A 15,107-nucleotide genomic window follows, 5' to 3' on the forward strand; every position below is an offset into this window, starting at 1 on the left:
AGGAATAGTCCATAGAATGGCAACAAGGTAGCTAACTGGAGGTAGATGGGTGGTGAGTGGGAGGAATCCCTCATCACCTGCCATCAACAAACTTTTTTTCAGCTGCAGTTGAGTTAAGACATTTTGCCACTCTCCAACTGACCATCCAGTTGAAACTTCTTCCAACTGTTGCATTGTATGGGTGGTGTTTGCTTTGTTTAACGTTGATTTGAAAAAATAACTCCAAAGGTATGCACGACATAAGCAGGTATTTGACCGCTTTATATTTTTAGTGTTAGTGTAACCAGTTTTCTTTTCTACAATGGTGCTAGGAATGTGATGACAATTGTATTTTGCAGTGGAGAGTTTGGTTTCAGCAAAGGAAGGCCAAAAGGTATTCACAGATTTCTTTAAAGAGTATATCTGGGTTCGACCTGTGTCGGCCGGTGAAATGGTCCTGTAGCACACATTTCTTAGTATAAATAGATTCTAAATATACCAGAGAAAAAGCTAAAATGGAATGCTGAAGTTACTACCTTCAGCTTGAACACCCAAGGGCGTCAGTATAAGCACTAGGGCGAGTGGTGGCCACTCTCACAGGACTTCTGCCAATTAGAAGATTCCTTTCAAAGTCCCTCACAAGGGAAGAGCCGTTACAAGGACTACCACTTATACCTTCTGCTCGCTACTACTACCACCCACGCCCGGCATCTTCATTCCTGTAATTAGCGCATTGCTTTCTGCACGTGTCTCTCGTTGCTCCCCGTTGTGTGCTTTTTGTTGACGCTATGTCTGCTTCTGAGCTTCCAGCTTCTTCATCCAAGTTGAGTATTCCATTTTACGTTTTGGTAATTCGTGTGGTCACAATGCATTCTCTTTTTAGCCTTTTTTTGGCCCTTAGTTCTCGCAAACCAGGGTGACGCTCTTTCATCCGCCATCTTGGGTGCATCTTCAGACGCGTGCGTTCTTTCCTTGTTTGATTATGATTACATTTGCTCACAGTTTAGTTTTTACCGTTTTTTCGTATTCCCATGCAATTTCATAATTCCTGCATTATCTGGAGTTCTGATTTTACGCTATTTATTTATACGGCGTAGGCTCTAACGCGCTCCTGACGTCCTCTGGCGTCTTTAATTTATTGTTTATTTCACCCTCTAGCCTCTGGCTTTCTCCTCAGTCCCTCAGGAGCGTGTTCGTTCCCCTTCGTACTTATTCTTTATTATGTATTATTTTATGTGTATAGTGTATTTGGGCTTCCAGTTAGCCTATTGTACGCTACCCTTGTAGAAAGGGCGATTCCTCTCTCTCTCTCGCGATTTTATGCATGCATGCTTTATTGTTTTTCGATGTTAGCCACCTATGCACTCGATTTTATGCACATTTATGATTTTCATTTCACTGTGAGGTTGGAAGTTTTGCTCTCCTTCTCTGGCTTACCCGACCAGGCCTAGGCTAGGTTTTGGAAGGTAGGCCCCCATTATCAACACCCACCTGTGCTACGGTGCTCGCTGCGAGGACGATCCAGGATAGAGAGTCCCTCTCTTGTCATGTTTGTCGGGCCTAAACCCTCCCTACCTGACCAGATCAAAATTTTGATTTTTGAGGGTTTTGTTGGGTTCCTATCATCCACGTCATGACGTCCTTGGAGGCCTAACTAGCATACCTGACCGGATCCGTACCGATCTCGGAGCGTTAGGCTAGGTCCCTGCTGGGTATATCCTTTTTCACCTTATTGTCCCCTTTGCTATTCTTCCAGTGATGCCTCATTAAGGGATTTTGACGAAGGAAAAATCTATTTCTGGGCAACGACCTGTGTCGCTCTGTGAAATGGTTCCTTTGATACTATTTCTTAGGTATAAATATTGCTATTCATCCTAGGGAAAAAAGAAACAATATAATGCCAAGATAAAATGGCTTCGCTCACCTCATAATACGTAAGTGTCAGTATAGTAAAGGGAGGCGAGTGGAATCATCTACCGGGCAGAAGGTCCTTGCCATTTCTTAGGCTTCTTCCTTGCGACCAAAAACCCCCCAACTACGGAGGAGGCCCGTGGGCTAACCCAGCTCCCGGTAGCCACTTCTAACTACTACCTCAGTGAGGCAGGCCCTCCGACCGCCCTGTGAGACGTCATTCCTGAAGATAGCCTCCAAGCCTAGGGGTAAAGCTGGGTGAAGGACAATTCTAACTACAGGGTGGGGTTTCCCACAGGGCGGACCACAGGTCGTTGTCCAGAAAATAGTATTTTTTCCTTCCGTCAAAAATCCCTTTTCTAGGGCTTAACCTGTGTCGCCCCTGTGAAATAGTACCGCAGAGAATGGGCGTTAAAACCCAATACCAAGCTTTGAGGGACCAGTAACAGATAAATAAGAAGGTAAAAAACCAAACACCCTTGTAAGGGTTAATAGTATAATATGATCAAGCTTAAATTAGCAGTCTTATTACAATTAAAAGTTAATGGTATAGAACCCTTCCTAAACATGGGTTAGAACTTAATATTGAATTAGCCTACCGCAAACAAGGCAAAATAATATATACAAGGGTAGGCAATAAAGACAGGAATAACAAGTTGACTTTATACATAAACAACTGGAAACTGAATCCCAAACGAGAATGATGCCAAACAATAACAGCAATACTCAAGGTAAACACAATTAAACATAGAGGTGCGACTAAAATCTAAGAGTAAGGGTGGCAATGGGGGAGGCAGGCAGAAGGGTGGAAGGCTAAACAAGAAAGTTATAAGAATTATTAAGTCAAGTCAGGAGAAAACTGGTGTTTCCAGGCTGCCACTGGCTGGAAATTTGAAAGGGCTTCCAAAGGTTTTAGGTAGTTGTCGTTTGAAGACTGGTCGGAGATTTCCAGCCTGTATATTTCTTAAGATCTGTCAAAATTCATATTTTGTTGGAAATAGTTAATTTTGATGTGGGCCAACTGGCCCTAAAACTCGTTGGCCCCCGGGCGAGGAACAGGACTTCTGGGTTGGCCTGTTTAATGAAGTAATAAAAAATTTTGAAAATTTCTGTTGGCCTGATCCCTTTTAGGGAGATTGTACCGGGAGACCTTCCTTATCCTAATGAACAATGGATCCGTGAAGATTTCAGAGTTGTTCTACCGCCTTAGGTAGGCTCTTAAATGAGTTGACAGGACAAAGAGAGATGTTTCTTGAGGAGTACAGATAATAGGATTTTCCACGAGGTACCGCAATCTGTCCTGTGGATCTTTCATTTTTGGGCTAGGAAGTGGGGCGATCTGGGGATAAGAGGGACCTCCCCCTGAGGGGAGGAACTCAATGTGACCCAGTTCCCGCTTGATAAGGCTGAACAGTTCTGATATTCTAGCTCCATGAGGCCTAAACTTACGTAAAAATTATGGTTTTCCTCAGGAGGAGATATATAATTGCAATTGCAAAGTCATTGTTAATGTCCGGGCGAGGCCAGTTTGAGGACATCATTTAAAAACCCCAAAGAGACTGATTTAGGTCTCTGTTGATGGTCTTAATCTAGCACAACTATGGCTTTTTAGCTTTTGGTATGGAGGTAAAGTACGAATCCAGTAAGATCTATGCCTAAAAAGACCAAACTGGAAGATTCTTTTTGAGAGGCTGATTTGGTCGTAGTGAATGCGTGGCTTCGCTGGCTAAACCTTTTTCTCAAACAATGATCTTAAAAGAAAGTTAGTGACTAGGTTCGTTGTCATGCCACTTGAGAGTTTGGAATCCATTTAAAAGGGGAAACCTTTCTAGGCTAAGTTTTTTTTTTTTTTCTTAAACAGAATGAGTCAATTATTGAACGCAGGGTAAGAGTTCCCGCTTTTATCTGATTCCAAGAAATGAAATATTGCTGGGATCAATTTCTTGGCATTCCTTCCATAGGTGGCGAATTTGTCAAGAAAATCCATAAAGTTAAGGGGTTTTGTCTGAATTTCTTGAGGAAGCGGACACAAGTCTGAGTTTGGCACTACCCTGGATTAGTTTGGGTGTTGGGAATCCGTTAGGGGCCGGAGTATCTCAAGCTCTAAGAAGTAGAGGGAACCAATTGCTCCTTTGGGCCACGTTTTGGGAGCTACTAGAGGCTACTTGGCCACTTGAATGGTTTCCGCATAGAGTTTGTTTAAAACTTTCAGGAGAAGGTTCACCGCGGAGGGAAGAGGTAAAGGTCTTGCTTCCATGTGTTCCCAATCGAGGATCATTGCGTCCTTTGTAGGCATATGCTAGATGGAATCGAGGTTGGGTGGCCCACGTAACAAGGGAGTTTGTGGTTTGTGACTCCGTGGCAAAAGAGATCTAGCTTGAAGTCCCGGGACTTGTAGAACTGATCCAATTGAACGAATTCCTGTCCAGTGTCCATTCCGATTCCGCAAACGGAACGGAGGGCGAGATAGAGCGTGACTGGCTACTGAGCGTTTTCTTTGACCCCGTCTCCTGCCAAGTGAGTGGGCTGACAGGTGGCCATTTGGTTCTTTGTTTGGGCCAAGAGAGAAGATTCGGGCTATCATGACGTGGTTCAAAAGTGGTTTGACTTGGAATCCGCACCCTCTGTTGATGCATGTGTACCACCACTGGGCACTGTCCAGAACTAGTTTGAAATGTGCAGTTCTTGGGGCGGTCGAGTCGTTTCAGGTGTGAGGAACACTGCCTTATGGCTTTCCAGTAGCCATTGATATGTAAGGGCTTGACGGAATGTTAAACGGAAACCAAGTTCCATTTGAACTTTTTCGTGCTGAGAGTATCCTCCCCACCCTGTTAGTTGAGGGGGCGTCCCGCGTGTGGATCACTTAATGATGGAGGAGGAAATTGTAGGTGGAATTTGGCCTTTTGATAGATTCTTTTGTCTCCGTCCAAGGGGTCGGAGACGTTTTCGTAAAGATCGCCGGGATAAAAGGGTTTTGGTCCTAGTTTTGTCCGTGTGATGCTGCAATTCGCTTTTGAATGAGGGCGCCATACTCCTGTTTTCATATCCTTCCGAGTTTTTGGCTCTTAGAACAGAAGCGTGCTGTGACTGATGCAAATAACTGGAGTGAGCCCTCAGGATCCTCTCCCTGGCAACCTCCGGGATGTTTTGTTGTTGTTTGAGAAATTGCTTTGTTAGCTCTTGCTATTTTCTTTTCCATTTCCTCTTTTCAACGACGGTAATCGATAGAGTGTGGTGATTTGCCAAGTACCTCACTGAAGGCCTAACCACTGGAATCGGGATTCCGGTGTTAGTCTGGACTTGGTTTTGTTTTAATATGGAAACCGCTAAAAATGGTTTCCGCATGAAAATTTGATCAGCCTTGACCGGGGCGTTGGAGCGTTCTTTATGGCAATTCTTTGGGGTTTCTTTGGCCCGCAAATAATGCCAATCGTCCAGATAAGCCAACTAGCATTATTCCCGGCTGGCCCTTTTCCTTAGGCTTCTTGCCGCTACTAGGCTTCCCGCCGCAATTTGGTGAAAATCCTGGGGGCTAATGTTGAGCCCCGAATGGGGGCATTATACTTGAAGGAGTAGGATTTGTTTCCTAGTTTGAAGGAGCCTAGGAATGGCGAAAAAAAAAAAAAAAAAAAAAGAAAAAAACGGAAGTGTCTGGCTATGGGAACAATGATAGTAGGCATCTGTAAAGATCTATAGAGGTTGTGAACGGCCCCGAATCGGGGAAGTAAGGTCCGTACCGCTCGGCGAAACGGTCAGGGCAATCCTGAAACTTGTCGCAATGAAATGTTAATAAGTTCAAGATGGGACAACAGTCTAATAAGAATGAATCCTTTGGTTTTCTGAGTCTTTGCTTTGGCCAACGCTGAACAAGGCCGTCCTTGTGGAAATTTTAAAGATTGTTGAACCTTCTTGAGACTAACCCTTTCCTTTGAAGCCAAGGGAGGATGCTTGGGTATCATGCTCTGCCAATTCCGCTGTTTGGTGCTTGATAGAATTTGTTGGTTGGAGGAGGGCCCTCTAGCCAAACTCCAACCTAGGCCTTTGGTTACTATAAACTGCTGAGCCCAGGGGCCTGAACCTCCACCGGCTGGGGGAAAGAGGCTACAGTCTCCATACCCTCCTTAACCTTGGGGCTTCTCACTGCTGCTTGCCGAGGGGCCGGCCCAGACCCTTGGGCTCGGCCTCCGGAAGCCACTCTTCCCCTGAATCTTGTAGCCCGCCTGCCGAAAACCCTCTGAAATACGAGAGGCACCCTCTTGCTGCTCTGCTCGCCTCTCGTGAACCTCTGTTGAAAAGCCTGAAAAAAGTTCTGGTTTTATTCAATGCGAAAGAGTTGTAAGTCATGGGGAGACAGCAAAGGAATGTGGAACAGGCTGAGGGCTGCTGTGATGACCTGTGGGGTCACGGAACAAGGTATTGTTGTTGACCATTAGAAGAGGAGTGTTTGAGGAGGTTGTTGGCCCCTTTGAGGTGTTTTGGGACCGCTTGGAACCAGGCGTCTGCTTGGGGGAGGGGTCTGGAAGGGGCAAGAACTTCCTTGCTTTATTCTTCTTAAATCCCTCTGGTTCGGACCCGCAGAGGATTTCCTGTTTCCGTTTAGGGGAGTACCGAGTGCCCCACCCGGAGCTGACCCATTGGAGGTAAACTGGTTTTACTTTGGATCTGGCCTGGCATGTAAGGAAGCCTCTCCTCCAACCTAAGGCTGGTGCTCGGGAAGCTAAGGCTCCGTCCGCCCCCTGTAAATTATATGGGAAGGTAAGTCTATCAGGTTTATTGTTTGGTTTCATGGGGAATGGTGCGCGGTTGGCCAAAGGTCTATCCTGGCCAGGACAATGTGCGCCATTCGGCCTTAGCCTATAATTCCTTACCTAGGGATTTATAGGAAAGTCGTAAAGGTCAGCACTGCAATGGTGTAGGCAAGGGCAAAACCCTTTTAGGCCATTGACTTTGAACAAATGGCTCCTTGCCTGGTACACTAGAGCCGTCATTTTCAGCCATTTACGTCATCGGAGGAGAGGGATCTCGCAAGCCTCTGGATCCGGGGCGTCGTACTCCGCCGTCTGGATGAAGGGAGTCCGACAATACCATGGGAAGTCCCTCTTCGGCTAAACGAGAGTGGTGGCGCAGTCCAGGCCGCTTAAGTTTTCCCTACTGCGAAAATAACGTTGGTACTGCTCCGCCTTGAAGTAGGCCTCAGAGGTCTTGGGAACGCCAGGAGAGAGGTGGGTTCTGTCTCCCGGAGTTTGGAGGTCAAAGGCTTTCGTTCCGTTCAGGGCTGCCTGAAAACGTTGGGCTTCCACTGACCTTCTTAAGGGTAAGTGGTAGCCGGAGTAACCTTCCACCGGAGTAAAAATGGTAAGGGTGAAAAGGGCTCCTAAAGGCCGTGATGCGAGTATTCTGGCGGCACCCCTTATTACTCTTCCAGGGTCTTCTCAGCAGAGTTTGTTGAGCCGGCCTCAGTTCCCTAGGTAAAGGATCACGGTTTCCTTAGGGAACTTTGTCTTCTCTGCATCAGTGGCCTGCCTTCCGTGTCAGGCGGTACGTAGCCCAATGAATGGGGGTTGAAGGTTCCCTGGGAAAAGAAACTCAAAGTTTTCCAGCCTTCGAGTTCCAATGGCCTTCAATTGGTCAAGGCAATCCCGTTGACGAAACGGAGCATGTGAGGCCAATCCTCCAAAGGATTGGCCCTGCCTTGAATTCAGGCAGTTGGCTAGAGTCTGGCAGTTGCCTAGAGGAGTTCCCTGCCGGCGATCGGTAGGTCTGGATCCCCGGCGATGGCGTTTCTCTTGAGCAGAGCCAATGCGTTTCCGCCAGGGCTTGCATTGACTGGCCGGCGGATGACGCAACAGTAATGCTTGAGAGCTGGGAGAGTACCGGTGCCAACCTTGTTATCTACCAAGGTTCCCAGCGATAATCCCCATCCTGCTCTAATAGATGTTGGCCAAGCAAGCTTTCGGGATCGAAAGGGGGCGGGCAACTTGGCGCCCAAATCCTTTCCGAGACTTACGTCTGGGGGACCGAGGCTCGAGCGCTTGACGAAGAGGCTGCCCATTGATCTGACTGTTTCCCGGGGTGGGGAGCCGGAGTTAACAAGCGTCCGTATAAGATGTCCGGGATTTCTTAGGGAGGGACTTTTTTCAGTTTGTCCCACGGAGGTCGAGCTTAAACTTTGGGGATCACTTTGGAAGTGAAGCCGCTTAGGTGGTGGAAGGCGAACGCCTCGTTGGTCCTTCAGTGAAGCCCGCCCGAAAAGGGTAGAAGAGGCTAAAGGACCAGTAGCAAGGAAGATGGAGAAATAAGGGAACTCAGGAAAGGGCCCTGAGAAAAGGCCCCCGCACCGCATAAGCCTGCCCCTGTACTGCCCCACGACCTTCACCTGTGGCCCATGTGGGTCTAACATGCCATGGGCTTCAAGGCGTCGAGGTTCACTAGCCGCTAACGTCTTCTGCCACGTCCACTGCCTTGCGAAATACCCCATGCCTGGAGGGAGATCATGACTTGGAGGTCTGGCTAACAAAGGGGCGGCCTAACTAGGCAGGGTCTACCAACTGAATGCCCTTCTTGGCCCCAGGGAAGATGAGGATCAGACCATGTCCTGGGTGAGGATGTATGGGATGGATCCTTTTGAGTTCCGACCAAAATCCCTCCCACCCAGGCTTTGAGGGGTCACCAAAGGCCTTCGTTCTTCTCTTCATCCGGTAACCCAACTGTAAGTAAGGTCTAGTAGTTAGGGAAGAGGGAGGGGACGTAACGGATCGTGACTAGAAATAATTATTGACTAGAATAATGTGTTCCACCTTGTGAAATATAGTCAGCTATCCGACGCGTATACAGGTATTGAAATGGCTGACGGAGACTAGGAAAAGCTTACTACTAAAGAAACGTGGCTTATTCGCCTAACTAGAATGTAAGCAGGTTTTGGCACCTTCAATGGGTGGCCCAAGAAATCCGATGAAGTCCTGTATCCTTCAGCTGCAACAGTCCTAGCATGGGAGCGGCAAGGCTGTATGCCGCCGCATGGGTCTTGCAGTAGAGGCAGCTGGGCAACCGCGATTGTTCCTGGCTAACAACAAAACCTGTAAGTCAAATAGGATAACATTGAGTACCAATTGACAACCTCTTGAAGGAGGTACTTAAGTTTAAATATCCGTGGGTGGCCGGAGTGGAACCTCGACGGATAGGTCTCTACGTATAAGTGGCTTGCAAAAAAGGGACTGCCGGAGTGAGCTCTAAAGCTCACACCCGTATGAATAAGGACTTAAAATAAAGGGGGCATGCACTTAAAATTAACGTAGAAAATGGTTACGGGGGAATAGCCTCTGACTCCATGTAAGCTCACTTAGTTATATGGGTAAAATTAAACTCCGTCGGGCCCGGAGTTGTGATTACTGAGCGAGAGGGGTTCAGCTCCCTGGGTGAGAGCCAAGGATGGAACATGAGGCAGAACTATAACCCCCGGGGTAACAGTATAAAATAAATAAGTCCTTAAAATAGTGTAACAGAAAAAATATCATATCAGTGGGTGCCCGTGTGAACTATCCTATGTGGATAGGCTCCCAGTAAATCCCTCCCCCTTGGTTGTCCGGTGGGTACGGAGTATTACCGCCGGACTAAAACAGGGGGGGAAGGGTAGGGAGGTAATGGTGGGGTAGGGGAACCTTCTAACCTCTGCGGCCAATTAAGGTCGGAGGAGGGAGGAGGAGAAGGTCCCAAGCCCCCGAGACACGGGACTGTGAGAGAGCACCAGTAGGGGGAGCCTCCCCGCTATCCTTATGAGTCACCCCCTCTCATGCAGACTCGGACGCTAGCTATGAGCAGCGAGTCATCACCTGATGGCGTGGGTGGCAAGGTGTGGAGGGGGGGATGAAGGGACGGGGAGTGGACCCCGTGACCAGGTGGCTCGTTCGTGATCGACCAGCGACGCCTCCCAGCCAGGGCGATAACACGTGGTGGGGAGGCCCATCGGAACAACAAATGGTCGAAACGACATAGTAATAAACTGATATATTAGGATTATCTATAAAAAAACCATAACAACAAAATATATCTATATATAAATGATATCTTAAAGCTAGGCTAACACGGGGAACAAAAATTACATGATAATATAAGAAAGTCCAAAGGTGTAGGCTAATCGCCAATCCGAAGATAGGGGTATGTTAGCCTAACCTAACCTCTAAGCCAATGTAACAAGGGAATAGGCTAATCGCCAATCCGAAGATTGGGGTATGTTAAGCCGCATAACCTAACGCCTAGGTCAGTGTGAACAAGGATTAGGCTAATCACCAGTCCGAAGAATGGGGTATGTTAGCCTAACCTAACACCTAGGTCAAAAATATCTATATCAAATAAACATATGACTAGAAGTAGGACAAGGGGGAACAATAGTTCTAACTGGAAAACTCCTAACCAAACGGAAGGGCAAAGCTAGGCTAAGATCCGAAATGAGCAGTCGGAGTGTGCCCCGTGAAGGCCTAACTAACAAAGCTAACTGCATGATATAATATAGTAACTATATCATAAAGTACTGCAAAAAGGGGGAATCTCTAATGGTATGGGAGACCAAAAGAAAAAACCCCTACCGCCATGCGGTCGGAGGAGCGGTCGGAGCCGGTGAAGCTCCGAAAACTCCTAGATAAACAGGTAAATCAGCATAAATTGTGATCTGTAACCCAAAGGCAGTACTTAACTTAGAAGCAGAAGCGGAAGACATCTTGAAATGAAGTAAAAAAACCTTGAAAAAGCGATCGCACAGCACAGAGAAAAAACAATGTGTGGTGACGATGGCAGCTATCAAAGGAATGACGTCACAGGCGTCGGAGGCGCTCATGGTAGTAGTAGAGGGTACCGGGAGCTGTAGCACGGCTCCCCCGTAGTTGGGGGTTTTGTCGAAGGAAGAAGCTAAATGGCAAGGGACCTCTGGTAGTGATTCCACTCGCTCCTTTACTATACCGACACTTCTATTAGAGGTGAGCGAGCCATTTATCTTGGCATTATATTGTTTCTTTTTTCTCTAGGATGAATAGCAATATTTATACCTAAGAAATAGTATAAAAGGAACCATTTCACAGGGCGACACAGGTTAAGCCCAGAAATTATATTATTATTTTATGTTTATTATGTGGTTTTGTTGTGTATTGCCTTGGCCTTGCCTCCTTAAGGGTGCCAGTTGGCCTACCACCTCCTGGCCTCTTTAGTAGTAGGCTAGTACAGCTTCCCGTAAGGTGGTGATCACTGATCGGTTGCTATGGCCAGGCGTTCACGACTTGTCCACTCCCCTAGACCAACCCCCCCCCCACACTGGTCCTGTCCAGTGCTGCCTACTAGCTCGCAGTGCAAGTAGTCCTACCGATGAAGGGTCGCTAGATTATCCTACCTTCCGATGGGGGGAGGGATAGGTTAGGGGGGGAGTAGTTAATTGTGGTTGGTGTAATCTCCCTTTTAAGTCTCCGGACCCACATGTCCGCTGGTCAGGTGGGGTCTACCATCACACCAGCCAGCAGGCTACGTACCGGATTGTACGTTTTTACTGCTCCGCCGCTCAGTTGTCTCTTCTCCCTGTTGTTTCCGCCCCCCCACTCACGTGGGCTCGGATTTAGAATCGCTTCTCTCCCCCTGATGCGTTCAGGTTCAGGCCTAGGTCTTACCTTAACCAGATATTTGATTCTTAAAGGAAATATCGGTTCATGATTTTAACTCATTAAATGATTTCAACTCACTGAATGAATAAAAGAAAAAGCTCTGGGCGTCTCCACCTGCTCCAGAGTCCATCTTCGGGGTAGTAAAGCTATAACCAGTGTATGGGGTCTGATACGAGCAGAACAGAGAGAGAAGGTAAGACGTAATCCTGAATCTGACCGTACCGAATCAGAAAAGCAACGAATTAACGTAGTCTCATATCTGAACCCCTTACCGTCCCCACCAAAATGGGGAACAGTGATAGCAAAGAAGGAAAACTGAGCGACGGAAACTATGGCATAATAAACTCCGGTATCTTTTACCTGGCGAGTGTGATGGTAGACCCCGGATCGGAAATTCTTGGCCAAGAATGAGGACCCACAAAACAGATGGGCTCCCTGGAAAATTGTTCCTCTTACGCAAGACACATCATTGTGTCCTGTCGTCACTCTTAAATCCTACCTGGCCAGGACTTCCAAAAAGTCTTCAGGTCCCCTTTTTATTAGAGAGAAAGGCGGTACAATTTCCTTGAAAGGTATTAGACAACAAATCCTTTATTTTATTAAACAAGCCAATCCGGATTCAGTTCCGCACGTCCATGATATCCGAGCAGTGGCTACCTCGATTAACTGTTTTCACAATATGAACTTCGAGGACCTGAAGAAATATATGGGTTGGAAATCTCCGGCAGTATTTAAACGCCGCTATCTCAAGAATCTAGAGGCCCTTAAATTCTCAACAGTGGCTGCAGGGAGCATAGTCTCCCCTGAGATGACCGAGGCCTAAAACTCTATTTTCTATTGCTCGTTCTACCTAGCCCCCCTTTTTTTCTTTGATACTCACTCCTTCCTACCTGCCTCGCTCGTATTCCCTACTAATCTCCCCCCCCACCCCCCCCCCCCCCCCCAGTGCCGGGCTGGTTTGCTTGCCATTGCATTGCTGGACTTGTATATAGCATTGGGAACCACCTTTTGTATTCCTTACCTGTTTTGTACATACTTATATGTATATAGTCATATTGCTTCATATGCCATTCCATTGTATTTTTACTTTATTTCTAGTTATTAAGTATTAATTTTAAGTCTTAATTTTTAGAATTCAGTTAAGTTTGTCCGTTTCTTTCACGGCTTATTAAATCTATTCTTTAAGTGATCTTTAAGTTTCATTATTCCTTATATTCATTTTGTTTTGTATCTTTCAAGCTTGGATGGGAATTCTCTGATACTATTTCACCGGCCGACACAAGTCAAACCCAGAAAAGGGATTTTGTCGAAGGAAAAATCTATTTCTGGGGGAAGACCTGTGTCGCCCGGTGAACCTGTCCCTATTTTTCGTGATCCCCACCCTGTAGCCAGTCCAAGCTTGGGTGCGTATTCCAGGAATGAAGATGCCGGGTGTGGGTGGTAGTAGTAGCGAGCGGAAGGTATAAGTGGTAGTCCTTGTAACGGCTCTTCCCTTGTGAGGGACTTTGAAAGGAATCTTCTAATTGGCAGAAGTCCTGTGATAGTGGCCTCCACTTGCCCTAGTGCTTATACCGACGCCCTTGGGTGTTCGAGCTGAAGGTAGTAACTTCAGCATTCCATATTAGCTTTTTCTCTGGTATATTTAGAATCTATTTAGAAATGCGTGCTTCAGGACCATTTCACCGGGCGACACAGGTCTTCCCCCAGAAATAGATTTTTCCTTCGTCAAAATCCCTTTATTCTGTCTTTAATACCACCAAATCTTTGCAGGTCTTTCCTCTGGACTACCCTCTTTTTCTCCCTACATTCTACTTTTGTGAGGGTAGGCAAGTAGCCTACTCTTGTTAATGTTGACTCAGGTGCTTGTGTTGAATTGCTGATAAATGTTTAAAGTTTTATATTCTAAGAGACTTGTAATTCCTGCTACTGTTTCTGCTTAGGAACTCAAGGCAGCGGAATCATTTGCTGCAGTCCTCCTATCTGTGGGGATACCACCAATATATTGAGTACAGGCCTTACTCTTCTGCTGCTGTCTCCTGTCTTTATATGTGTTCTACTGTAGCTAGGGAGAGTAAGAATCATTGATGGAGTAAGTGCTTACTCAGTTAAGCATCCTATTTTAAAGCTTTATTGCATCTTCCTCCGCTCTTTTTTGGGATAGGTATAGCTATTATCTGAATCAATCAATTCATGATTGACCCAGGTATCACCTGCTCTCTGAACTCTGCTATCCTGTCTTTAGGGCATCATTTAGTTTTGAGAAGTTTTTTCAAAATAGGTTCAGATACATCCTACTCTGGCTCAGGGCTTTATCATTTCTGCATCCTATAATAGAATATTTAGGCAGTGACAGGAGTCATTGCTCGTCTGCTCATGTTTGGAAACAAGAGCATGGCCTTTTGGATGGAGATTTAGCTTGCCAGTCAGTTTAGTTATTAGTACTCCCACTTACATGAAAGGCAAGGGTTCATATATCTGTGGTAAAAGTTCACAAACTTTATAAGTAATTTTGCATTTTTCTTAGGTAAACTGCTCAGAGCCTTTTATCGTCATTTCACTGAGGGAAAAAGTGCTTGATAATGGTAGGTGAGTGGAAGTTTTCCCCTGTTACCCACCTGCCACCAGTTAATTAGTAATATAAGTACCTTTTGTCAAGTTTCAACAACTAATTCCAGCTTGCTCTGAGGAATACCCCTACATGAAAGACTGGTATATACGTATACCATTTAATTTTCATTATACCATGAATATGTCATCAAGGTATACACCTACTCCTTCTATAGATCCTAGCAATTGATCCATCACTCATTGAAATGTTGCAGGTGCATTCATCAGACCAAATGGCAGAACAGTATACTAATACTACAATCCAAAAGGAGTAATAAAAGCTGACAGCAACTTAGCATTATCATCTAAGGGTATCTGATAATATCCCTTCAATAAGTCTATCATGGAAGCAAACTTAGCTTGCCCAATACTATCAAGTAACTGATTTATAAAAGGCGAGGGATGATTGTCTGCCACACTACTGGAATTCAATTTCCTATAATCAGTACACATCCTAAAGGAGCCATCAGGTTTCTTCACTAACACACATGGAGAACTGTAGTGACTTGAACTGGGTTATGCTAATGTATGTTGCAGCAAGTACTCAACTTCTTTCTTCAAATCATCTCGATGATAAGGTGATAGGCGATAAGCTCTTTGCTTGAATGATTTTCCATCTTTTTGGATCATCATTTCATGTTTGGTCAGATTAGTATGTCAGGGTGTGTCTGCAAAAATTTCTGTGGAGCTTCTAATCACTTCACTCAATTCCTCACCTTGTTCAACATTAAGATGTTTCAGTTTATCCTCCACATTTTCCAAAATTGAAGAATTATTCACCTTGCCTTCAACTCCCAATTCATTGCCGTCGTCGTCTTCTATGGGTGAAGTTGTGTGTGTTATTGACACAGGTTCAATTTTAGTTTCAGAGAAGTAAGGTTTCAAGAGGTTCACATGTATCTTCTGTTGTCGTTTTCTTCTTTCTGGTGTTTCAATCACATAAGTTCTATCACTTAACTTCTCAATTAT

This window comes from Macrobrachium nipponense, chromosome 3 (assembly GCF_015104395.2).
Source record: "Macrobrachium nipponense isolate FS-2020 chromosome 3, ASM1510439v2, whole genome shotgun sequence".
Classification (NCBI taxonomy): domain Eukaryota; kingdom Metazoa; phylum Arthropoda; class Malacostraca; order Decapoda; family Palaemonidae; genus Macrobrachium; species Macrobrachium nipponense.